Genomic DNA, 26,136 nt, shown 5'->3' on the forward strand with positions numbered 1-26,136 from the left:
TTCACTTCATGAATCTGATGAAGTGGGTTCTAGCCCACGAAAGCTTATGCCCAAATAAATTTGTTAGTCTCTTAAGGTGCCACAAGGACTCCTCTTTGTTTTTGCTGAAACAGACTTACACGGCTGTGACGGGTTGGATCACAGAAACCCCCTTGGGAGCTGCCAACTGATGTGCCAAGACTACCCCTGCTCCCCAGCTCAGGACTCCAGCACCCTGTCTTGCTGAGCCAGACACTCCCGTCTGCTCCAACACAGACCCAGGGTCGGAATTACTTGCCCCAAAGCTGCAGGTTTACCTGAAAACAGCTCACAGAAGTGTGTTTGTCTTTAGCACTCAGATGCCCAATTCCCAATGGGGTCTAAACCCCGATGAAGCCATTTTACCCTGTATAAACCTTATGCAGAGTAAACTCATAAATTGTTCGCCCTCTATAACACTGATAGATATGCACAGTTGTTTCCTCCCCCAGGTATTAATACATACTCTGAGTTCATTACTAAGTAAAAAGTGATTTTATTAAATACAGAAAGTAGGATTTAAGTGGTTCCAAGTTGTAACAGACAGAACAAAGAAGAAGTGGGCTGTAGTCCACGAAAGCTTATGCTCTAATAAATTTATTAGTCTCTAAGGTGCCACAAGTACTCCTGTTCTTTTTGCGGATACAGACTAACACGGCTGCTACTCTAAAAGAACAAAGTAAGTCACCAAGCAATATGAAATGCACAAATCTATGTCTAATCAAACATTGAATACAGATAAGATCCTCACCAGTTCCAGAATGCTCCCTTTTACAGGCTAATCTCCTTTTAGCCTGTGTCCAGCAATCACTCACTCCCCCTGTAGTTACTGTCCTTTTTTTTCCAGTTTCCTTCCAGTATTCTGGGGGGTGCAGAGGCTCCTTCTTTAGCCAGCTGAAGACCAAATGGAGGGCTCTCCCACAGATTTAAATAGACTTTCTCTTGTGGGTGGAGACCCCACTATCCTCACTCCTATGCAAAGTCCAGCTCCAAGATGGAGTTCTGGAGTCACCTGGGCAAGTCACATGTCCCTGCATGACTCAGTCTTTACAGGCTGAAGCCATTGTCCACAGGGTATCTTGTATGTCTCCAGGAAGACTTCTTATGTGGATTGGAGCATTCCAAGATGCGCTGTTCCCCAAGTGCTTCCTGATCAGGTACTTAGCCTTGCGAATTCCTTCCTAAAGAAGCTGACCAAATGTCTCACAAAGCTTACATAGGCCTTGGCTACACTTGCAGATGTACAGCACTGTGAGTTAAACCTGACTTCGTGCAGCTGAGTAGGGAAAGCGCTGCAGTCTGTCCACACTGACAGCTGCCCAGCGCACTGTCGTGGCCACATTTGCAGCAATTGCAGTGCTATTGGGAGCGGTGCAGTATGGGCAGCTATCCCACAGAGCACCTCTTCCCATTCTGGCGCCATGTGTTGTGGGAAGGGGACGTAGGTGTGGGGCATTCTGGGTCCTGTCCCAACGCCCCGGGATGCATCGTTTTGCATCCCAGAAATCCCTTTGTTTCCGTCCACCTTTGGCGCCATCTTTCAATGGTTTCTGTGCAGCGCGATCTGTCTGCGGGAAATGGAGCCCGAACTGCTGAGGTGTATGCTGACGAGTCTCGCCAGCACGTCACGTTTGGCTGTCAAACTATTCCTTAAGATCCAAAGTGACAGTGAGAGCGAGGGTGAGGAGTCCGACGATGCTATCGAGCCGCGTAACGCGTATGACATGAAATTGCTTGTGGCATTCACGAACATGCTCAGCACCGTGGAACGCCGCTTTTGGGCTCGGGAAACAAGCACCGAGTGGTGGGATCACATCGTCATGGAAGTCTGGGATGACAAGCCGTGGCTGCAGAACTTTCGGATGAGAAAAGCCACTTTCATGTGACTGTGTGAGGAGCTCGCCCCCACCCTGCGGTGCAAGGACACGAGATTGAGAGCTGCCCTGCCAGTGGAGAAGTGGGTGGCTATTGCAGTCTGGAAGCTGGCAACTCCAGACAGCTACCGGTCGGTCGCAAACGAGTTTGGAGTGGGAAAGTCGACCGTTGGAATCATGTTGATGCAGGTTTGCAAGGCTATTAATCGCATCCTACTCAGAAGAACCGTGACTCTGGGTAACGTGCAGGAAATAGTTGATGGCTTTGCACAAATGGGGTTCCCTAATTGTGGAGGGGCGATAGATGGGACGCACATTCCTATTCTGGCACCACCCCACCTAGGATCCGAGTACGTTAATCGGAAGGGGTATTTCTCTAAGGTTCTCCAGGCACTTGTGGATCACCGTGGGCATTTCATTGACATTAACACAGGCTAGCCCGGAAAGGTGCATGACGCACGCATCTTTCGGAACACTTGGCTGTTCAGGAAGATGCAGGCCGGGACTTTTTTCCCCAGAGCGGAAGATCACGGTAGGGGAAGTTGAAATGCCCATTGTGATCCTTGGAGATCCTGCTTACCCGTTAATGCCGTGGCTCATGAAACCCTACACAGGGAGCCTTGACAGCAGCAAGGAACAGTTCAACTATAGGCTGAGCCGGTGCCGAATGACGGTGGAGTGTGCCTTTGGCCGTTTAAAGGCCCGCTGGTGATCTCTGTATGGGAAGCTGGACTTGGCCGAAAACAGCATCCCCGCGGTTATATCCACGTGCTGTGCCCTCCATAATATTTGTGAAGGGAAGGGTGAAAGCTTCACTCAGGCATGGACCGCTGAGGTTCAACACTTGGAGGCTGAATTTGCACAGCCAGAGAGCAGGGCTATTAGAGGGGCCCCGCGCGGGGCTGCAAGGATTAGGGATGCCTTGAGGGAGCAATTTGAGGTTGAAAACCAGCAGTGATATCTGGTGCTCTGCACGGGAGGGAAGTGCAGTAGTTCCAATCTTTAGGAATCAGTGTTTGCTAAGCAGACAAGCAGACTTGCAGTGCCTGTTTATTTCCTGGGCTAAGGAGTCTTTTACTTTATGCAATAATAAAGAATGTTTTCAAAGCCAAAGAATCCATTTATTGAAAAGAAAAAAAATTATTTATTGAAAAGAAACAAGGGGGTGGAGTGGGGAACAGTACAATCACAGATTCGCATATGTCCTGTCTGCTGTGCTGTGCAGTGAGTGCTGCACTTCAGGACAGCTACGCTGCATGGTCATGGGGGTTGAGTGCAGAGGGTAAGATCGTGGTTTTCAGGGCTGGGTGGTGAAGATACTGGTGTTGGAGGCAGCAAGTGGCGTGAAGAACACGGAAGTTGGGGAAAGTGGGTTGGAGATGACAGTGGGGCACAACGGAAAGAGTTTTGGAACAAGGGCTGTAGGGGGGGTGGCATTTGCGGTACTGCTCCTCTTTCTGCATGGCTACCAGCTCCTGGATAGCATCTGCTTGGCGCTCCAGGATGCTTATGAGCCTATCAGTGTTTTGCTGCCGGTGCACGGTGCTTTGCCGCCGGTGCGCTGCATTTTCCTGGCAGATCCTGCTTTCTCTCTCCCTCCAGTTCTGTGCTTTCTCATTCTCTTTAATAGATTGCTGCATCACTTCTTGCAGCATGTCTTCTTTGCTTTTTCGCGGCCTCTTCCTGAGTCTTTGCAATCTCTGAGCAGGCGATAAGAGGGACGGCTGAGGTCTCAAGGTTGATGCAGCTGTATAGGCAAAATGCAACATTTAACAGAGGCAGCATTGTTTATACCAGACAGAGTAATGATTCCCCCCGCACTTAAGGAGTAGAAAACACACAGGGTCTACATGATAGCATAATTTTCCCATCCGAAACAGAGCACACATATCCCACGGGAGCCTCAAAATAGTGAGTAAGGGGGACTGATTGTTTCAGGGCTGCACTGTCCTCTGGGTTTCTGTGCCTTGGGGAGAGCCAACAGCTTCAGGGGGCACCTACACTGAACACTGTCCCAACATTTTCCACAGGAGTTCATCCTGGACGATATCTCGCTGCTGAGGGTGACCTGGGAAGCAAGGGAGGGTCTTCTACTGCAATGCGGCTTCCGCACTGGCCCATATGCAGCTTGTGTGCAGCAATGGTCCCCCTGCCCCTTGCGGCACAGTGGCGTGGACACATTAGCCTGGCTGGGACAAGGACCACGGTGGCTCTCCCAGTAAACCTGCACAAGCGCATTGCACACATTCTGGATGAGACATTCGAGGAGATTACCAAGACCGATTACCGTGATGTGATAAACCACATCAATGCACTATTCCGCATCTAGGCATGCATGCCTAACCCTCCTCTCCCAAAGAGCCCGCACCGAAAAAATTCCTTCCCGAAAAAAAAAAAAAAAACGCTTACCAGGAACCTGCTCTTCTGTTTGTCCTCCACCAAGTACCGGCCGCTGCAATTGGCTATCTTCTTCCTGGCTTGAGAAGAGCTTTTGGCTGCATGGCTCCAGGGATTCCGGGGTGTCTCCATCTGGCCCACCACCCTCACTCCCATTTTCCTCCTCCTCTTCTTCTCCCCCCCGCCCTCACTCCCGGCTCTGAAGTGTCCATGGTGGTGCTCGGAGTGGAGGTGGGGTTAACCCCAAGTATCGCATCCAGCTCTTTGTAAAATTGGCAGGTCGCGGGGGGAGCACCCGAGCGGCCGTTTGCGTCGCGGGCTTTGCGGTAGGCACTCCGCAGCTCCTTCACTTTAATCCTGCACTGCAGGGGGTCCCGGTCATGGCCCCTTTCCATCATGTCCTTTGATACCTTCCTGAAGGTATCGTAATTTCTATGGCTGGAGCGCAGCTGGGACTGTACAGCTTCCTCCCCCCAAACACTGATGAGGTCCAGCGGCTCGCTTGGCGCGTGGAGGCATGGTCACCTGGAAAGATTCGCTGACAGCACTCCACGCCACGCCGGGCTGAGCAAACAGGAAGGGGATTTTTAAAATTCCCGGGGAATGTAAAGGGTGGGTCACATGGTTGGTTACTTGAGGCCAGGGCAGTAGAGTTTGAACTGATGACCAGAGTGGCCAGAACAGGCATTGTGGGATACTGCTGAATAATTCTGGAGGCCATTCACAGCGCATTGGGCGGCCACACTGGCACCGCAACGGCAGCGCTGCACTCGCTATTCCTCTTGGGGAGGTGGAGTACCTGCAGCGCTGCAACCACGGAGATACAGTGCTGCAAATGCCTTGCCAGTGTGGACGGGGAGTGAGTTACAGTTCTGGGGGTGGCTTTACAGCGCTGCAACTTGCAAGTGTAGCCAAGGCCTTAGGCCTGGTCCCCACTAAGCCCCCACTTCGGACTAAGGTATGCAAATTCAGCTACGTTAATAACGTAGCTGAATTCGAAGTACTTTAGTCCGAACTTACCGCGGGTCCAGACGCGGCAGGGAGGCTCCCCCGTCGATGTCGCGTACTCCTCTCGCCGAGCTGGAGTACCGGCATCGACGGTGAGCACTTCTGGGATCGATCCAGGATCGATTTATCGCGTCTTAACCAGACGCGATAAATCGATCCCAGAACATCGATTGCCTGCCGCCGGACCCTCCGGTAAGTGTAGACATACCCTTAGAAACCAAGCAAGTATACAGCCCATATTCTTAACCTCAAGTAGAAAATGATATATGTGTACAAATAGGATGAATAGATATAGTAGACCATAACTTTACAGAGATATGTTACATGGCACAGGCAGCACAAAACTTATGTCATACATACATTTATAAGCACCCCCCCCATAAAGCCTTATGGGGTACACTGTCACAACGGCTACCACTCTGAACCCCATACCCCAACTGGTGCACCTAAACTTGTGAAACTGAACAACAGTAAATACCCTGCGGGTTGTTGCTGAACTGCCCTTCCCCTATTTTTTTTTCCCTCACAGAACTTGTGAGTAGGTGCTATTTACACTGAAGAAATATGCTGGGCTGATCCTGCAAGTCTGTACTCAGCCAAAACTCACATTGCCTTCACAGTGGGAGTTTTGCATATTGAGAACCAAGTAAATTAAGTAAAGACTATAGGATTTGGCCCACAGTAAATTCTCTTCAGTGACTGTTCCAAAAAACTCTCAGTCATGAGAATAGGCCATTTCTGGCAAATCAATCCTTTGTCTGTTTCACTCTGATGTTCTCTGGTGGCGACAGGCTGAAAGCTACATCATTGCAGGCTTCTTTACAGCAGACATTCAGCATAGCTATTTTGTGACCCAGAAGCTTTTGCCTGTTTAGAGGTGTAAGGACATTCTTTATTTTCTGCTTTGAGGGAACAACTCTATGCTGCAGGCATTAAAATTTTCACACTGACTGAAGGTGCTGGGATGGTGACTGTTGGCTTGATTAGGAATCAAGTTGCAAACCTGAGGGCAGAGAAAGCTTATAGTGTGCAATGTGACTGCATCACAGAGAAGGATTCAGGTCACTAAATATCTCTGCAGTCTTTATACTCAGAAGCATATATTCTGCACAGAGCCTCTATTCTCTCATTTTACAGAACTTTCATACTCCTATATGCAGGCTGCCCATGCCAAAAAAATAAAACTGGGCATGGGGTAAGTCTGCCTGTTCTCTGCATGTCCTACAGCAGTTCTTACTAGTAAAACTGCAGTCCATGAGGGCATACCAGTATTTTCATACTGAACCTCATTCTTCAAGGGTTTTGTAATTGAGCCTTAAAAATTTACCTAGCACTGAAATTTAGGATTACCGCAGCAGTAGGTTCCATGGGAAGTCTAGCACACCCACCAGCACTAGCCTTGTGCTGTCTGCATGCTCCCCAACTCAGGTGAGCAAAGGGGGAGGAAGACTCCTTGTGATCTGTTTCCCCACTCACAATCTGGCTGTTAACATTCCAGATGTCAGCATGGGAGACCAATCAGAGAATGCTCATATAATTTTAAAAGAGATTTCAGTTTAACACATGGCATTTTGGAGGATTTTGGTACACAATGTAGACTAGAATCTTAGGTTTATTTTAAAATATTAAATACAGTGCTTTATTAAAGTCTGAAACCTGCTGTTGTGCATGCGTAGTAACCACTTTAAATAAGGATTTTAACTATGCACATTTATTGTAAATGCACAATTCAGTAAGGGAATTATACAGTGATTGGTTTTAACACAAACATATGCAGGATCCTATTGACATGATAAACCATCAGTAACATGTGCAGAAAAGCTCCTTAAATCCTCATCAGATCACTATTGTGTCAATAGTGTGCGTAATAAAAGGAGCATTGTCAAGATATCTAATCCTTAACTTTGCTTTATCCTAATACTTGTTCCTCATTGTAACTCTGAACCTTTGGATTCTGCCAACATATTTCTTTTTGCAAATACATTAATGGAATTAAAAGAAACAAGACTTTTAGGTGTTAATTACCTCTAGAATGATTGAGTTGTAAAAGAAACACATCAGTGGAATCTGGTAGTAAAAAGATACAATCAAATGGTCTGAAAACAGGACTGAGAGCCAGGGGTGCCTGAATTCTAATCCTAGGCCTGACAGTGATTTCCACTCAGATCCTGAAGAAGTGAGTTAGGCCCAGATCCTCAACGGTATTAGATGCTTAGCTTCCACTGGATCTGGGCCTTAATCTCTTTGACTTAGTTTCCCTGGCTACAAAACAGAAATAATAGTGTTCACTCAGTATCTCACAGGGGCATCTTGCAGATTCATAGTTTTATGTCTTCTAAAGCACTTTTCATCATCAAAGTGCTTTATAGAGATAAGCATCATCACTATTGTTATACAATTTATAAAGTATGTTAAATTTGGGGCCAAAATATCCATAGCGTGTATGCTGATAAAACAATGACAGTCTATTATAGCAATGCTTTGCAAGTTGAGCTTTTTGCGTCATTAAAATACTATTAATACAAAGATATTTTTCGTTAAACTAACTATGTTAACTTAATTTAAATTGTTATGTTGAGTCCCAGATGTTTATTGCTAACTGTTTATTGCTATTTAATGCTAACTGAGGAAGAAAAAGCAGAAGTCAGGTTCCACTCCACTCCGGTAACGTCAGTGGGCTCACAACCAGAGATGAATTTGTGTATAATTCATTAAAACGGGATCTAAAATTTGATATGGAAATCGCTACTGCAACGTATTGGTGGCTGGTTAGAAAGTGGAACTGTACATCATTCTTGCTAATTTGTATATTTGGGATACCAATCACAGAGCTCATAAGCTTAGCAAGGTTTGCTTGAAAGGTGCGACTCTAAGGAACACCTGCATACTGTGGGAAATGGTGTGGGTAATTCAGGAGGTGTCAATCTGCCACATGAGTCAGTGCTGAACCAGCATCGCAGCACATTGCCACAGCAAGATGATGTCCTTTGGATAAGACGTAAAACTGGTGTTTGATGTCTTGTGCTCATTTAAGGACCAATTGCATTTTTTGTCAGAATAGGGGTGTCACTTATGGTGCCATGGTGAAATCACAATAATGTTAGGATTTGCTAATGATTAAATCATCACAGTCACTATGATTTAACAAAAATATTTACCATGTTTTCTATTATTTTCCTTCAGTAAACTCTCCTAATCCAATGCATTTCAATGGAGTTAAAAGGCATCTCCCTACTGTACAGAACTATTAGAGATGTAATTAATTACCGTGAAGATGTGCACAGTTCTTATTGTATTAACTGCCTTTGAATCATCCTTGCAAAATGAACAGATACATTATGACTTACACTACTATAATAAACAAAGATAAAAAAATGAAATAGATTGTAGTTATTATGACTGCTTGTAATTGGGGCTGACAATTTTAGATTTAAGGTGATATTTAGTGACTAATTCCCAAACCCCCAAAGCAGCGGTAAATAATAGTTTGTACTGATACTAGTTTATACCGATATCCACAAAACATTATTTTCATGCAGCTCTTGGTTTCATGCAGCATTAGCCCCAGTCAATATCACACTGGGGAGTGGTACTAGGGGGCAGGGCTGATAGTCACAGAAAGCTTATGCTCTAATAAATTTGTTAGTCTCTAAGGTGCCCCAAGTACTCCTGTTCTTTTTGCAGATACAGACTAACATGGCTGTTACTCTGAAACCAGTCACAGACATGTATATTGAGCACCACATGAATACATGCAGAGCTCTTCAAGGAAAAATGGTTTTTTCATCTGCACTAATTATTAAAGAACCCTCTTCTTGAAGCCTTTCTCTGGATTTTTAAAAGAATACATGCTGAAAATAGGAAGCCCAAACGGAGATATTTCTTCTCTCATCATTGGTACAGGGGTATGGACCTACAGCCTGTAGCTGATAATTACCAGGTGTTCAAGTCCTACCATTTCCTTATACAAAATTAAAAGGGGTTTAATATGCCTGATGGATACTTGAGGAACCTTTCGGTTCCCTTGCTTTAGCCTCCTGTCCCTGTGAATCCACATCACAGCCACCATCCTGTTAGTGGCTGACTGTTCAGACCTCCCTTTGGAACACATTAACACCAGGCTTTAATCTGCCAGAGTGGAGCTGCTCTATGCTCAGACTTGAGTGTGCTGCCTATTCACTGCTCCCAGCTCCTGTTGGATTGGGGAATATAAGACTAGGATTCAAATTCCTCTGCTTGACAGGCAGAGCATTACAAGTTGGCCAGCCATTTTTGTTCCTTGAGTCCTGGATTTCCAATAATGTAAGTTATAAGAGGACTACTTCCATTTGTGATTTACAGCAATAAACTAGACACACAAATTGCTATTATAAGACTTCTGGGTTATATGGATGCTGGGAAACAAGTATTTATAACAAGTACAGCACCGACAGACAGCAAGCATAAAGGTAGAGATCACAGTTTTATCGCTAAATAATATCCAATCCACATTGTACATTACCATAGTTCTCCACAACATTAAAAATGGTATTTCCTCACATTTTCTGTAATAACTCCCAGTGTACTACTGCTCAAGAAAAATTATGGGAGAGATTTTTAAGCAATTACAGTTTTCTAAAATATGCCTAATAGACCTGTAACATTTTTAGCACCTTCATGATGGTTGTGTTGAAAGTTTTTCTTAAAATGCTTCTGACTGTCAAACTCTCACTTTAAAATCATTGTTCTCCTGTTTTCTATTTTTCTAGCCTGCCTTGTGTCTCCAGATGTGTGGCAGCCTTAGGTGACATACCTGTCATCTCAAAGACATGGGGATAATTTTCTTCTAACATGGAGGGATTTCTACCATCACCCCAGCTTGGCAACCGTATTGCAGCAATGTCTGAATACACTTACACTATCTAGAAATATAAATGACAAAAGTGCAACAGGGGGTCCAATCTCACATTCCTTACACACCCAAAACGGCCACTGAAAGCTTGGAGTGTGTGCAGCATGCAGGAGAGCCATATATTGGGATTTTAAAATGATAATCTTGAAATCCACTCTCAGCCTCCAATCTGTCTCTACATCCCCAATCCACTCGATGCAGGCAGATGTAATATAGTAGTAAGTGTCACAGACTGGAGCCAATGCTGCTGCTGGGGGAGATGAGGCAGGACACAGAGCCCCTGGGGCAGGATGACGGGCTTGCTGTTTCTGTGCTCCTCTGTTTGGTATTCGCTTGCTCAGCCTCGCGTCTGTCTCTACACCCCCAATCCACTCAATGGGGGCAGATGCAATGTGGTAGTAACAATTAATATAATAAAAGAGAACCACAGATATTTGGTGTTGCACTTGGCCTATTTTCTGTCCTACTCCCCTGCTCAGTCAGTGACTAACAAGAAGGATTCTGCTACTTGCCGGGTGGTGCAGGGCAAGGAATTTCTAGGACCCTCATAGCTGTCTGCAGAGTGAAGATTGCCTCAGTAAAGATGGAGTAAGGCTCTGGTCTGTTGTTTGTAAATTCTTTGTATTGTATATTTTAATTATTGCCCAGTGCCTAAAGTGAAGTCTGCGTGCTTAGAAGTCAAAGAGAATAAAATCAATTCAAACAGTGAACATAGCAAGGCCCTAGCATACCCCAGCACTAGTCACAACATTGAGCCTTTTTAAAAAAGTGTATAGAAGCTGGCAAAATAGCTTTTACAAACACCTTTTCCCCTTGAACTTTTTGATTTTAAATGAAGTGCAAAGCAAACATTCTTTCAAGAAATGTTCTGTCTTGGCATTCCCTTGCAAAGAAAGCTGCAGTGGTAAAAACTACATAATTCCTAATCATTTAAAAAGAACCACCCTGTAAATAAACCAAGTGTGACAGGATGTATAGGCCCCATCCAGTGGCTGGCAGAGAGAGGGTTTACTCTCTCCATGAGGAAAGAAGTCCAGCTGCATGCTCTCAGTGCAGGCACTGTCAGGGACCCAGCTGAATGAAGTGCGGCCAGCTCCAGCTGTGGTGAATTATATCATTCTCTTCATGCTCCAAGAACAGCCCTTGAAGTCAACATTGAAGCTCCCATTTATTTGAATGAGCAGAATCAGGCCCTGTAAGAAGCAGCTCCAAGGGCTTTGAAGTAGCCACACCCTTGCGGGTCAGGCTCAACAACAATGATGATAAATGTAGTAAGAGAACCTAAACAGAATAGAATATGGTATGGGCAGACTAGGTGGGAAGAAATCCACTCTGTTAAGATCCTGAACTTTGGCTGCAACAGAGCAATCATTTATTAATTTTTAAAGAGATCTGGGCCACTAGAAGCCTTTTTTGAACTCTCAGTTTAAGTACATGGGTAGGGGAAGCCTTTATTGTTTGCTTCTTTTGACAGGTCTTTGTAAGACCTGAGTTAACCCCTGACTGTAGCTCACATGACCTGTCTCAGAGGGTGTTAGTGTCCAATTCATTTTTTTTTTTAGTTTTTGAAATAAATGGAAATAACTAAGAGAATGATTAAATATCATGCACTGAGAATGATAGGTGTTTCTGAATGTTTTAGCTGTGCTGTTAGTGGCAGACTTCACAAGGCTCACTATAATGCAATGTCTACAAGAAACATGAAAATAAAGCGGAAGATCTCTTTAATTTTATAGTGATTAGCTTCTTAGTTTGGTACATAACATTGCCTATCATTTGACAGAGAGAGTTTGTTTCAAACATTTAGGGCAAAAACAGTGGAATACATTAATTAAATTTAATGGCATGTTTCCAAGACTAATGGAAAGTCTTCAGCAACATCTGCAATTTTACTTTCCTAATTTTCATTTGTCATACAAATATAAAGTACACACTTGCAGTCACCAACATTCGCCTACAGTTTCCCCCGTTGGTAGTAAAATCGGACATAGTTGGATGAAAAGAAATCTTTGTACTAGATTTATATTTGTGGTGTGTATCTGCAAACAAAATTACAAGGAGTATAACAGGATACATTTAATTACATGTAGCAACATCTGCATTACACAAAATGCCTTTTCTCTCCAAAAGCCCTGATCCTGCACCTGATTCTGTGTGGCCAGACCCCTGCCATTGCATGGAGGCCTGCAACTCCAATGGCCGGATTGGCACTGAAAACATTTCATTATTCCTTTTTGTTTATGGTTAAATTAAAAGAAAATAAAACATGGGGATGAACTATAATTTTACCATGTTTTGACTTCATCAGCATCACACTTCAATGCTTTATATACTGTCTCAAAAGCTACATTGCTACCTATCATTAAAAATGTTCAAAGGTGAGATATTTACTATATTGATATTTATAGTGTTGATTTTTCTTTAAGGTAGATCAAATATTCTCTTAGAACTTTAGCAGTAACACAAGTTTCATAGATAGTACTAAACAGCTCAACAATGTATGTCCCTCGGCCCGCGCCACTTCCAGCAGCTCCCATTGGCCTGGAGCAGCAAACCGCAGCCAGTGGGAGCCGCGATCGGCCGGACCTGCGGACACAGCAGGTAAACAAACCGGCCCGGCCGCCAGGGGCTTTCCCTACACAAGTGGCGTCCCAAGTTTGGGAAACATTGCTGAAGATAATGGATGAGGCAACTGCTCACTGGTTGCTCAGTGTATCTGTGGAATAGTATCATATTACTCAGGCCAGAGTCCACAAAATCCAACATGAATCAGCTTGGCTTCATATAACAATTTTCAAATCCCACACAAAGGTGAATCCACTGACAACAGCTGATGGTATTGTATAGTATTTGGAGGGTTTTTTAGCATTACATTAAGAAGTGTCAAGTTTTTTATGTGTGTGAAAACCTTATATAACTCCCTATGCATCAAGGGCAGTAAATACCACAAATTCGATAACATTTGATGTATGTAGTATACCTAAAAAATTGCTGACTAAAGACAGAAGAATAAACTGTGTGTTAGTTTATATCTGTTTAAACTCTAAGAAAAGGCTTTTCCATGTTCCTCCAGGTATTCCTGACCAATTGAGTTTAGTCACTTCGCTAAACCTATCACTCTAGGTGTAGCTTTGGACATAGATGATCAAGATGATATTTATTCTTATCCCTCCAACACATAATAACGTTTATAGCACACATGTAATCAGTAATGACATGAGATTTTTGCCTTTGGCAATATTCACTTGTTCACATTTAGTATTATGCCCCTTAACATGTCAATATCAGACCTTAGCCTATAGCATTTTATTTTGGGAATATAGGTGGATCCTCTTAATTATTTTTCAACACTGCTGGTCTTATCTGACATGCCACTTTGCTTGAAAAAATATTTCTGGTTTTGAGTGAACATCAGTGTTCTCTTTGGTGTATTTCAATATTCGCCTGCAAAAATCTTTCCATTGAATAGCCACAGTGGAACTATCCATGAAAGATTTAATTTTCTCTATTCTGTGCTCTTCAAGTTAATATGAGTCCAGGATAAAAATTTCCACTTACAGAAGGTGAATTAATACACACAATATAAACCACACACTTAAGCCTTGGCATCAGTATTATAATGCCAGTGTATCATCTAGGAGGCAAACACAAGGGCAACCTTGAGTTTTGGCACTGCCAGACTCCTGCTCCTTTAATTGCACAAGTTTGCTTCATCTTCTGCAGCTCTTTCTCTCTTGTCTTCACTCAATATCATAGAAATGTAGGGCTGAAAGAGATCCTGAGAGGTCATCTAGTTCATCCCCCTGCGCTGAGGCAGGGCCAAGTATACCTAGACCACCCCTGACAGGTGTTCCACTAATCCGATCTTAAAACCTTGAGTGATGGGGATTCCACAACCTCCCTTGGTAACTTGTTCCAGTACTTAACTATCTTTATGGTTAGAAAGCTGTTCCTAATATCTAACCTGAAGACCCTAACAAGTGCAAAAGGAAGTGATCCTTCTTAATGGCTCTAATTTTGGGCCAAACTTGCCCTTATTGTAGTCAATGGGATTTTTGCTATTGATTCAATAGAAGCAGGGTTGGGTCTTTTGTGTTGCTTGCTACCAGTGTTCCCATTCCAAAAATAACCTATTGAAGGAAGAAGTGTCAGTTGCTGCCTTGAAGAGGCTGCTTTTCTAAACCCATTAGAAGGCCCGTACTCCAAATGAAAACTACCATATCAGTGGGCAAATTACCACTCTAACAGATGAACAAGAGGGTAGGCATGCCAGAGAACCAGTCTGTGTACTAGTCTTGAGTAAAAGGAGCTGGATTCCCATCCAAGAACGTCAAAATGTCAGGTAATGAAGCGCATCTGTGCTTGTGGCAGAGTACAGGGCTCTGCTATTTCTGCTGACGGTATAGGTAAAGCTACTCTCACAGATGTTTACGGTAACTGTTTAGGCCTTGGTGAACTAGGATTTGTGTGCCATGAGGGCAAGGGAGTGATATAATGACGTCTCCACCCTTCAGCAGTTCTCCTATAGCTATATATCTTAGCAAAATGCCTACAGGTTAGTCTTGGCGTCCTACTGAAAACCCAGCTCAAGTGTTGAGGCTTTATCGGGGTCTTTCTACAGCTTTCATGTATTCTATCTGCTAGAGAGGGGCCCCAAATTAATGTATGTAAAATATATCCATACTTTTTAAAAATTCACCCTGTATATCCTTGTGCAGCTATTAGTTTAGCAATTGCTAGGTATTAAAATTTAAAAGGGTCACTAAATGCATATTGCTAGAAGGAAACAACATTAGTTACACATTACCAGAACAAAACTAAATTAAGAAACAGCTCATTTCCTCTGTACCATCAATATTTTACTCAGCCATAGCCTGGATGCTTGTACTCACAAAGGAATTAATCATTCATGTGCTAATGTACATCCATTATTTTTAAATTATCACTTAAGTAATCATTTTTGTGTGTGCTCAGATGTGTGATGTCTGCTTATAAAAGTGCAGCAAAAATCAATACAAATTAAATAAAATTTAAAAGGTTGATATCTGTGAAATAGATGCAGGAAAGTCCTCCATGCAATGAAATTGTAATCGAATTAATGTAAAAACTCAGTTATTGAGTCATAACCTGGAAAAGATACTGGGCTAATTCTGCATTGATTTATACCTCAAGCTATGCTCGTAAAGGGTGAGTTTACACAGGATGCAGGTCAGTCCAGAATCTAGCCTGCTCCCTTTCTAAAGCTCAAACAATAAAAACTTCACTGCTGTTTAAATTAGTTCAGCATTTCCTAACATATTACTTACAGACAAATGCCCTGCTCATGTAATAATATCATTTTACATGAAGACAGCCACTTTCATCTAGAAAATCCCAAGCTCTTTAAAAACTAAATTCTGAAAGCACCACTGAAACACTGCCACCTGTGGAGTGTAGGACAGCCATTGTCTGGCTAGTGCATTACATAACAGCATGGAGAGCAGAACATTTAGCCGAGGACACCAGAAAAAAATCCTTCCTCCTAAGAAAATTGCCATGAGAGCTTTAATGTATGGTGTTACTTGGAGCAGAATTTGGGCCAGTAATGGTGAAATATTTTTTATGTTGCTTCAATCATTTTTATGATAGCGTAAATGACAGGTGACAATTGGTGGGCAGGGCCGGCTCCAGCTTTTTTGCCGCCCCAAGCTAAAAAAAAAACAAACAAAAAACCAATTGAGCTGCCGCCGAAGTGCCGCCGAAGAGGAAGCGAGAGATTGAAGGATCCGCCAAATTGCCGCCGTAGACCGGATGTGTCACCCCAATAACAGACCGCCCCAGGCACCTGCTTCCTTCGCTGGTGCCTGGAGCCGGCCCTGCTGGTGGGTATTTCTTGTTTATGAAGCAATAACTGAATCTTGGGCTAAATAAACTCCGAGGCCAAGGTGTTTATTAGTACATCATGTAGTTTTTGACATGTTCACAAAGAAGGAAAGCAATATAGTTCAGTAGAGATGGCACTGGCTTCAGTCAGAACACTTGGATTATGTTCCCTGCCCTGACCTCACTTTCTCCATCTGTGAAAGACAGGTAATGATACTTACCCTATTTTGTAAAGTGCTTTGAGATCTATGGATGATGTGCTATATGAGAGAGAAGTATTGTTATAAACAGGAAGTACCATCAACTAAATGTTGCATAGAAATCCCAATAAGTGACTGTATTTGAAGATTTAACTCCTCTGCCAGCGGGGCATATTGAGAAGTTGGAAGTGACCATGATTGATATAGGCTTGTAGAGTAAGCAGTCGGAGTTCAGGGTTACACACACTGTATGGTTACTAAAACAAGCATGCAGTTTGTATCCAATCGCCGTGCAGGGCAATGCATGCTGAATGGCTACTGAAATCTATTATACAGTTGTGATTCTGTAATTCTGTAGCATCCCTGCACTCTGACTGGATAAGCCTATATCATTTCAGCATAATTAAGTGATAATGTGCGGTCGTGACTAGTCTAATGGTTACCAGATGAAGTGTCTACCAGACCTGAAAGCCATTAACTGTGAATATACTACTCGCAGCCACACATTATTGCTATTATGCAGGAAAATAATTACATAAAGTACACATTTAAAAAAAGTTCTTCTAACCTTTGAGGAGTTTAACTGCCCTGTTTATTTGTGACAATCCGGGGCCATTAACAATAGAGAATCTGCAGAATGGGATGAACGCAGAGGTTGTGGAACTGGATAGCGGTTGGGTAAAGGGAGGGCTTTAGTTTTGCTTTGAATTGGGTGCAGTTGGGTTTGACTGGAGGTGGCTGGTGGGTTTTCTGAGTGAACTGGATAGAGGCTGTAGGGGTGCCTGAGGACCTGAGCCTGAAGCTGCTGTCTGTATAAATGCAAGGTAGCTTGACCTCTCCTAACCTCTCTCTCTCACACACTGGGTGCCTAAGGAGACTGTGCTAGTAGTCACTTTGTTGCTTCCTACCCAGCAATTCCCAGCTGTCTGAGCAGCAGCAGGGGGAGCATTGAGAGAGGAGGAGATAGTGAACCTGCCCTTGGTGAAGGAGCCCCACCAGCAGCCCCTGGTTCCATGGAGTCATTGCAGAGAGACTTTAGTTATACTGTAGCTGGCACAGGCATTTGGAGAATCTTACAGAATACTCCACATAGCCATTTGTATTTTCTATACAAATCCAATGCAAAAGCAGCATTACTGAACCCACAGCTTGGAGAAGCCAGGTCTACATTACACGAGGGTAAAATTGCCTCTACCCTGTCTACACTAGGGCTTCCACCATTCTCCCACCAGTGTAGTGGCACCGATGGTAGAAGATTTCCCAGTCAGATTTAGTGTAGACACAACCTAGGGTTGCATATGCAAATATCACTTTGCTCTTATCATTTAAAACATTAATTGAACTAGAGCTAGTCAAACAATGTTTGTCAAGTGCTAGATCATGACTGGCCCTAATGTGACCATATAGAAGTCAAGGGTCAGGGAGAGAGTAAAACTATCTCCTCCACCACATTTCTCTGCACAGTCATATTACTTTGCCCCCTCCCCACTCCTCAAAGAGCCTACAAGCAGAACTGTGCCAATAAGCCAAGCCATTCTGAAGGGGTGTTAGAACTTATTTCTCACAGGAGCAAAAGGAGCAGGGAGGAACTGTGACCCTTGGGTTGGTATAGCCAGGCATCTCCCACGAGACTGGGTTCAGTATAAAGGTTCAGTATAGCTCCATATAACTTCTTCCATGAACTTCATGATAGTTTTGAAGCAATGATGAGGCAATTGTTTTTCAAAACTCATGTAGCTTACAAATCTGAACATAGTTGCCAAATAATTAGAGAAGTTTTGCAAAGTTTAAAAAATATTTTGACTGTTTTTATGATTCATCCAGTTCTAAAGTTATATTTAAAAGCCCCCTTATTTATGTGACCCACAGTACCTTAGATTAGTAAAAGGGAAAGACATTTAAATATTTAACTTTTCTCCATTTTTATTGTTTGTTTACTTTGTCCAATCTAGTTTGAGCTTGAGAAGTTAGATTAGATTGGTCAGTTTCACCTTTTATTTCTGGTTCCCACCCTAGCATGTGCTTAAGTCCCATTTAGTAGTTTTGACTTAAACTACTTATGTGCTTTGTGCTTTGCTTAACTGGGGCCTGTGGCTCCCATTCTGTAATGAGATGTGTGTCAGGAGACACTTGTGTGCCAACACAGAGCCCCACTCACTTGAATGGGGCTACATACAGGCATAAGGCTCTGCTGATACTCACCTCATTGCAGAATCAGGACCCAAGGCCCACTGACTTCTGTGTAACTACTAACAATGTGTACAGTTATACAAGTGCATAGGCCTTTGCAGGAGCAGTACTTAGAGGTGTAAAACATGCAGAAGCTTGGACACACATTTATCCATACATGCACAAACCCACACAAAGATGCGGAAACACTCCCTTTAAAAACAACATCTATATTTTAGGCTGAAAACTATTTGACAGCACCGCCCTTTAAAAAGCCATTCCTAAACACTTTCACTTGGCACAGTCAGTATAGATGAATACCGAATATTGAACTGGAAAGTGGTGCTGAGTGTCTGCATTGCATAAACTTTAAGACTTCTGGGAATGTGTCTCGTCCTTGGACCCAACCCTACAAACACTCACTGCCAGGTTTATTGCCATGAGCAGTACTTATTGCTGGGCCTAATACTCACAAATGGGTGTAGTCCCTTGGAAGAAAGTAACTAAGTTAAATTTTCTTTTTTAAACTTTTTCTTAATAGCCTTTCTCTTTCAGCAGCTTGACAGCCCAACTTTCTTTGCTTTTTGGCATAATATTTTTTCTTTTTGTGTACACTTCTGAGTTATCTGCCTGCTTGCAAAGAGTGATAAGCTTGTCAGACAAACAGCTTGAAAAATCTTAGAATGGGAACCAATTAGAATAGAGATATTTGCATATTCCTAGCATGATTATTGAGAAATAACTGCATAGTGTTTGTACACAGCAGATGACCACAATCAATTAGTGATCTGAGAATTGTATAGCTGAAGGAAAAAATGTATTCTGATTGGCTGAGACAATTCAATGCACTATTATACATATTTAGCCAGAGCAAACAGCTAAAAATCAGAGACAATTACATATTTCTGCCAGCTGTTTATAAACAGGATGTGCAGTGATATAAAGCACCAGCAGCTGCAGTAGCTCCAAACTTTCAAGGCCAGGCCAGAATGTATCATACTTTATCATTAGTTTTAATGTTTGCTTCACCCAAGGCCTTATCACTTTTTATAGTAAGCCTAAGAAAATGACTTGACTGATTTGCTAGCACTTAATATTGTATGACAGTTCATTGTTATTTACACAGAGTTTATGACCTCGCTTTAAACTTTAATCATAGCAAAAGACCCAATCCTGTTCCTCTTGAAGTCAATGGGAGTTTTTCCATCAACTTTGATAAGTGCATAATTGGGCTCAAGGTCTGCAAAACTGAAAACCAGGAAATCTTGAGCTTTTTAAAATGGGAGAATGTTATAAGCAAGGTTAGATTATATGGCAGTTAAAATATTAGTGTCCTGTCCGTACTAACACTTCCTCCATTCCTACTGTGGAGGGTGGAGTACTGCATCAGAAGAAGTTTTTAGAAAGATGCTAGTGTAGATATAGCCTTAGTTCACAATCATTCCTACCGATACCTCCATTTATTTGACATTGACATCAATGGGAGATGTGCATGCATATCTCAGGGAAGAACTGGTCCTTAAGGTGACACACTAATTTTGGTAAATATTTAGAACAAGACTCAGAATCCAATAAAATCCAGGAAGATAAGGTATGTTACTAGATCAATCAAAAACTGTGATCATAGAATCATAGAATATCAGAGTTGGAAGGGACCTCAAGAGGTCATCTAGTCCAACCCCCTGCTCAAAGCAGGACCAATTCCCAGCTAAATCATCCCAGCCAGGGCTTTGTCAAGCCGGGCCTTAAAAACCTCCAAGGAAGGAGACTCCACCACCTCCCTAGGTAACGCATTCCAGTGTTTCACCACCCTCCTAGTGAAATGTTTTTTCCTGATATCCAACCTGGACCTCCCCCACTGCAATTTGAGACCATTGCTCCTTGTTCTGTCATCTGCCACCACTGAGAACAGCCGAGCTCCATCCTCTTTGGAACCCCCCTTCAGGTAGTTGAAGGCTGCTATCAAATCCCCCCTCATTCTTCTCTTCTGGAGACTAAACAATCCCAGTTCCCTCAGCCTCTCCTCATAAGTCATGTGCTCCAGACCCCTAATCATTTTTGTTGCCCTCTGCTGGACTCTTTCCAATTTTTCCACATCCTTCTTGTAGTGTGGGGCCCAAACTGGACACAGTATTCCAGATGAGGCCTCACCAATGTCGAATAAAGGGGAATGATCACGTTCCTCGATCTGCTGGCAATGCCCCTACTTATACAGCCCAAAATGCCGTTAGCCTTCTTGGCAACAAGAGCACACTGTTGACTCATATCCAGCTTCTCGTCCACTGTGACCCCTAGGTCCTTTTCTGCAGAACTGCTACCTAGCCATTCGGTCCCTAGTCTGTAGCAGTGCATGGGATTCTTCCGTCCTAAGTGCAGGACTCTGCACTTGTCCTTGTTGAACCTCATCAGGTTTTTTTCTGCCCAATCCTCTAATTTGTCTAGGTCCCTCTGTATCCGATCCCTACCCTCTAGTGTATCTACCACGCCTCCTAGTTTAGTGTCATCTGCAAACTTGCTGAGAGTGCAGTCCAAACCATCCTCCAGATCATTAATAAAGATATTAAACAAAACCGGCCCCAGGACCGACCCTTGGGGCACTCCGCTTGAAACCGGCTGCCAATTAGACATGGAGCCATTGATCACTACCCGTTGAGCCCGACGATCTAGCCAGCTTTCTATCCACCTTACAGTCCATTCATCCAGCCCATACTTCTTTAACTTGGCGGCAAGAATACTGTGGGAGACCGTACCAAAAGCTTTGCTAAAGTCAAGGAATAACACATCCACTGCTTTCCCCAGAGCCAGTTATCTCATCATAGAAGGCAATTAGGTTAGTCAGGCACGACTTCCCCTTCGTGAATCCATGCTGACTGTTCCTGATCTTACATGTGGGCTCACTATAAGCCCTCAATAGAATAGTTTCAGAGTAACAGCCGTGTTAGTCTGTATCCGCAAAAAGAAGAACAGGAGTACTTGTGGCACCTTAGAGACTAACAAATTTATTAGAGCATAAGCTTTCGTGGACTACAGCCCACTTCTTCGGATGCATATAGAATGGAACATATAATGAGGAGATATATATACACACATACAGAGAGCATAAACAGGTGGGAGTTGTCTTACTAACTCTGAGAGGCCAATTAATTAAGAGAAAAAAAAACAAACAAACAAAAAAAAACAAACAAACAAAAAAAAAACTTTTGAAGTGATAATCAAGCTAGCCGAGTACAGACAGTGTGATAAGAAGTGTGAGAGTACTTACAAGGGGAGATAGTCAACGTTTGTAATGGCTCAGCCATTCCCAGTCCTTATTCAAACCGGAGTTGATTGTGTCTAGTTTGCATATCAATTCTAGCTCTGCAGTCTCTCTTTGGAGTCTGTTTTTGAAGTTTTTCTGTTGTAATATAGCCACCCGCAGGTCTGTCACTGAATGACCAGACAGGTTAAAGTGTTCTCCCACTGGTTTTTGAGTATTTTGATTCCTGATGTCAGATTTGTGTCCATTAATTCTTTTGCGTAGAGACTGTCCGGTTTGGCCAATGTACATGGCAGAGGGGCATTGCTGGCACATGATGGCATAGATCACATTGGTAGATGTGCAGGTGAACGAGCCCCTGATGGTATGGCTGATGTGATTAGGTCCTATGATGATGTCACTTGAATAGATATGTGGACAGAGTTGGCATCGGGGTTTGTTACAAGGATAGGTTCCTGGGTTAGTGGTTTTGTTCAGTGATGTGTGGTTGCTGGTGAGTATTTGCTTTAGGTTGGGGGGTTGTCTGTAAGCGAGGACAGGTCTGTCTCCCAAGATCTGTGAGAGTAAAGGATCATCTTTCAGGATAGGTTGTAGATCTCTGATGATGCGCTGGAGAGGTTTTAGTTGGGGGCTGAAGGTGACAGCTAGTGGTGTTCTGTTATTTTCTTTGTTGGGCCTGTCTTGTAGGAGGTGACTTCTGGGTACTCGTCTGGCTCTGTCAATCTGTTTTTTCACTTCAGCAGGTGGGTATTGTAGTTTTAAGAATGCTTGATAGAGATCTTGTAGGTGCTTGTCTCTATCCGAGGGATTGGAGCAAATTTCTCTTAATTAATTGGCCTCTCAGAGTTAGTAAGACAACTCCCACCTGTTTATGCTCTCTGTATGTGTGTATATATATCTCCTCATTATATGTTCCATTCTATATGCATCCGAAGAAGTGGGCTGTAGTCCACGAAAGCTTATGCTCTAATAAATTTGTTAGTCTCTAAGGTGCCACAAGTACTCCTGTTCTTCCTCAATAGAATATATACCTAACTAGACTGTATTGATTTTATATAGGGATAGTTACTGCAATTGGGAAACATTAGATTTTTCATTTATGTAAAACCAATCTGGTCATAGGCAGATGAGCTCAAAGGGGTTAGAATGCCCTTATACAAGGAATACTATTTAAGTAAATTTACATTGAATCAGTAACCTCACGCTATCAAAGCAACGCAATCAACACATCTGTAACACACCTATCAGTCAGCACCCCAGTGTGACAAGATAACTATAGTAATGAAATCTGTAAGTAGCTGTTAGAAGTTGAGCGCCAGACTGATATGCATATCGTTTGTTTTTGAGTCCATTAATAATTGGCATAACTCATCTTCAACCTGCATACTACATTCCTTTGATGCCAACTGGAATGTCTCAGTAAGTGTGGCAACATCTCCATCATTCCTCAATTTACCCACTTCTAGGCAACATTTCACAAGTATGGCTTTTTTCAGTGATGTCAGTGATATTGCAAACTAGCTTTGAAACAAAAGAATGATTTGTTACAGAGAAAACTCTAGTACATTTTGAAGTAAGAAAATAAGGTTATTCTGCTCTAATGAAACTGCTGAGATGAATGCACAGTTTTAAGAGTAGCAGCCGTGTTAGTCTGTATCCGCAAAAAGAACAGGAGTACTTGTGGCACCTTAGAGACTAACAAATTTATTAGAACATAAGCTTTCGTGGACTACAGCCCACTTCTTCGGATGCATATAGAATGGAAGTGGGCTGTAGTCCACGAAAGCTTATGCTCTAATAAATCTGTTAGTCTCTAAGGTGCCACAAGTACTCCTGTTCTTTTTGCACAGTTTTAAGTTCATGACCAACTGAAAAAAATGATTTATGGGTCTTTTCTTTCAGATTGCTTGTGTTAACATTGTAATACATTTCCCAACATGGTATCTTAACAATTCAGGTGTACATGGCAAGGTTCTTCTTTAAAATATGGGTGTTTGGGCATTCTGCTTCCTTCAATGAAGGTTTAAAACATTCTCAACTTTAGTCACAGAATAGGGGGGGATGGGAACGAAGAGTAAGCCAGCATTCCCTCTGAATTTCTGAGCTTTGTAGGTTTAAATCTCAGCCAAAATGTTCCATTATCATAGCTTGCTGGATTGAATCTTATTCTGTGAACGTTCTTAGTGCACAGCAAATATTTAGAAGAGCGGTGCCAAGAACTGTATTCAGTATATTCTCTTGATGAAAGTGTATCTGCAGTTTGGTCAGCAGTACAATTGTTTAGATTCATTATAAATCATCTATGTTATTGGGCAACAAACTCTACTTTTCTGATTTGACACTCATTGTTGCTGCTAAGGCATTTCCATCAGCTGGTTATTATTTTACCTTAGGGCACATACAAGCAGGGTTCTGCCTGCCCTTTGTCACTCTTTATTCCTTCTGAATGATCTCTGAGAGGACTGCAAGGAATATGCCAACAGCCACTTGCTCTGGGGATATCCCCTCAACTTTCCCCGAGTCCCTCTTGGAGCAGCAGGCAATTAGTTGCAGAGTACTGAGGGCTAGATTCACAAAAGGAACTTAGGTATGGCAACACTAAGCATCACCATGCCAAACTTTTGGCCACCTAGAAAATCATTGGGATTCATAAAGCCTGGGTGAGGCACCTGGGCTCCCTATACCAGAAGTGGGAGAGAGAGGTGCCTCGCAATAGGATTCACAAAAGCCAACCAGTCTCTAAGGTGCCACAAGTACTCCTGTTCTTTTTGCGGATACAGACTAACACGGCTGCTACTTTGTAATAAGAGAGAGGTGCACTCAGCATGCCATCCTCCCCCATAGACTTCCGAATCTACCGTCAGATTACACCCATGCAATCCTGAGGACTGCAGGATGGTTGTGCATGTAACCCGAAGGCAGAATTTGGTCCTTTGTAATTTCTGTTGTGAGAGGCTGAACGTGCTCTGTCTTAGGAAATAAGAATAATTCCCCATCCCTCCCACTCCTTGAATGATCTGGAAGGTGCACCAAGAGTAGGAGCTTGTCTGCATTTTGATCATGCGGTTTTAGTTTGTACAGCACTTGAAGAGGAGTTATTTACAGAGGCTTTAAATTTCTCTTAAGTAGAGAGAAACCAAATAGTGCTGCTCTTTAAACATGCTTACACATTTAAAAAGCATCAAGTTACAGTGCCTTTTGAAGCTTTTCGTCTTCAAAATAATTCAGACAAGCCTCATGAGGATTTCCCATCATCTTCCCCTCCTCCTGTAACCTAATCCACCCTCTGTGCCTAAGAACACAGCTTGCTGCTTTCCAGGTGTACAGGCATGTTTGTCGCATACAAAGGAAAAGACGCAGGGCATAACCTTTGGCAACACATGAGAGTTCTAAAAAGGCATCTAAAGAAATCTTTTATATGTCTTTAAGTATCAAGTGCTCGTTGGTTTTGCTAATGGGATTCAGTGTCTGAATATTACTGTAAGTGCATCTTTTCTTCTAACAGCTCTCAATGGGAATTTGATTTTATTGACTTTTTGACTGTTCCCTTCTGATTAGAGATGGAGCTCTACCCACATCCTCCTCCAAATATCCTCCTCATTCATGAATTATCAGAACAAATAGGGGAACAGCCACCTTTCCATCTGAAATAGTTCTTTTGCTATTATATTGTCAGCCACTCAACATTGTCTGACCCTATGATCTTGATTCCTAGAATTTCTGCTCTCCTGGGAAATACCTCTGAAAATGGTAATAATCATAATTCTTAGCACTTATATAAAGCTTTTAACCCACAGATCTCAAAGCAGATAGTGGCACTGACTACTGGGGGGGCAGAAGGGGGAAAAACAAAATCTGTGGTATAAAGGATCCTAACTTTTAAAGGAAAAAAGCAGCAGAGTCCATACATTGTGCCACCAGTTTCACAGAGGACAGCCAGGGCTGGGTGAAATCCTGGCTCCATTGAAGTTAATGGCAACTGTTAGGGGGCTTATTCCTTCACCCTCTCACTTCCCTGGTCCTTCTCGCATGAACAAAGAGCAACAATACCCGAAGTCCAAAGGCGCAAACAATTTTATGTTTATTGGGGTGAACTTTTAGCAAGCATAATTCCAGTTTCCTTCCTCAGTGTCCCCCTTCCCAGCTCTGACACCACAGAGCCGTCCCTGTTCCCATTCCCCCCTTAGCAAAACATGATTCCAATTCCCCCACCCCCATTTCCTGTTCCCATTTCCCCCCTTACTTCCTGATTGACAGACTATATAGTAAAACTTGAGTTCTGCGTAGCTATACCTTAACCAATCATTTTACTGAAATTTAACTAACCAATCCTAACATACTGTAACATGGTTATTTAACCAATTATTTTCCACCACCTTAATTGGTTTACACCCAACAAAATTAATTATACAGCAGACAGAAACAATCACAGAACCAGACAGAGGTTATACAGACAAACAA

At 42.9% G+C, this 26,136-nt stretch overlaps 1 protein-coding gene across 1 annotated transcript in view; it reads right to left on the reverse strand.

Annotated features, from left to right (window-relative positions):
* The window catches only part of SEMA6D (semaphorin 6D), a 302,415-nt gene that overhangs the window by 37,426 nt on the left and 238,853 nt on the right, over positions 1-26,136 (reverse strand). The gene's annotated exons all lie outside the window — the stretch shown is intronic.

The sequence above is a fragment of the Malaclemys terrapin genome, chromosome 10 (genome assembly GCF_027887155.1).
Source record: "Malaclemys terrapin pileata isolate rMalTer1 chromosome 10, rMalTer1.hap1, whole genome shotgun sequence".
In the NCBI taxonomy this organism is placed as follows: Eukaryota; Metazoa; Chordata; order Testudines; family Emydidae; genus Malaclemys; species Malaclemys terrapin.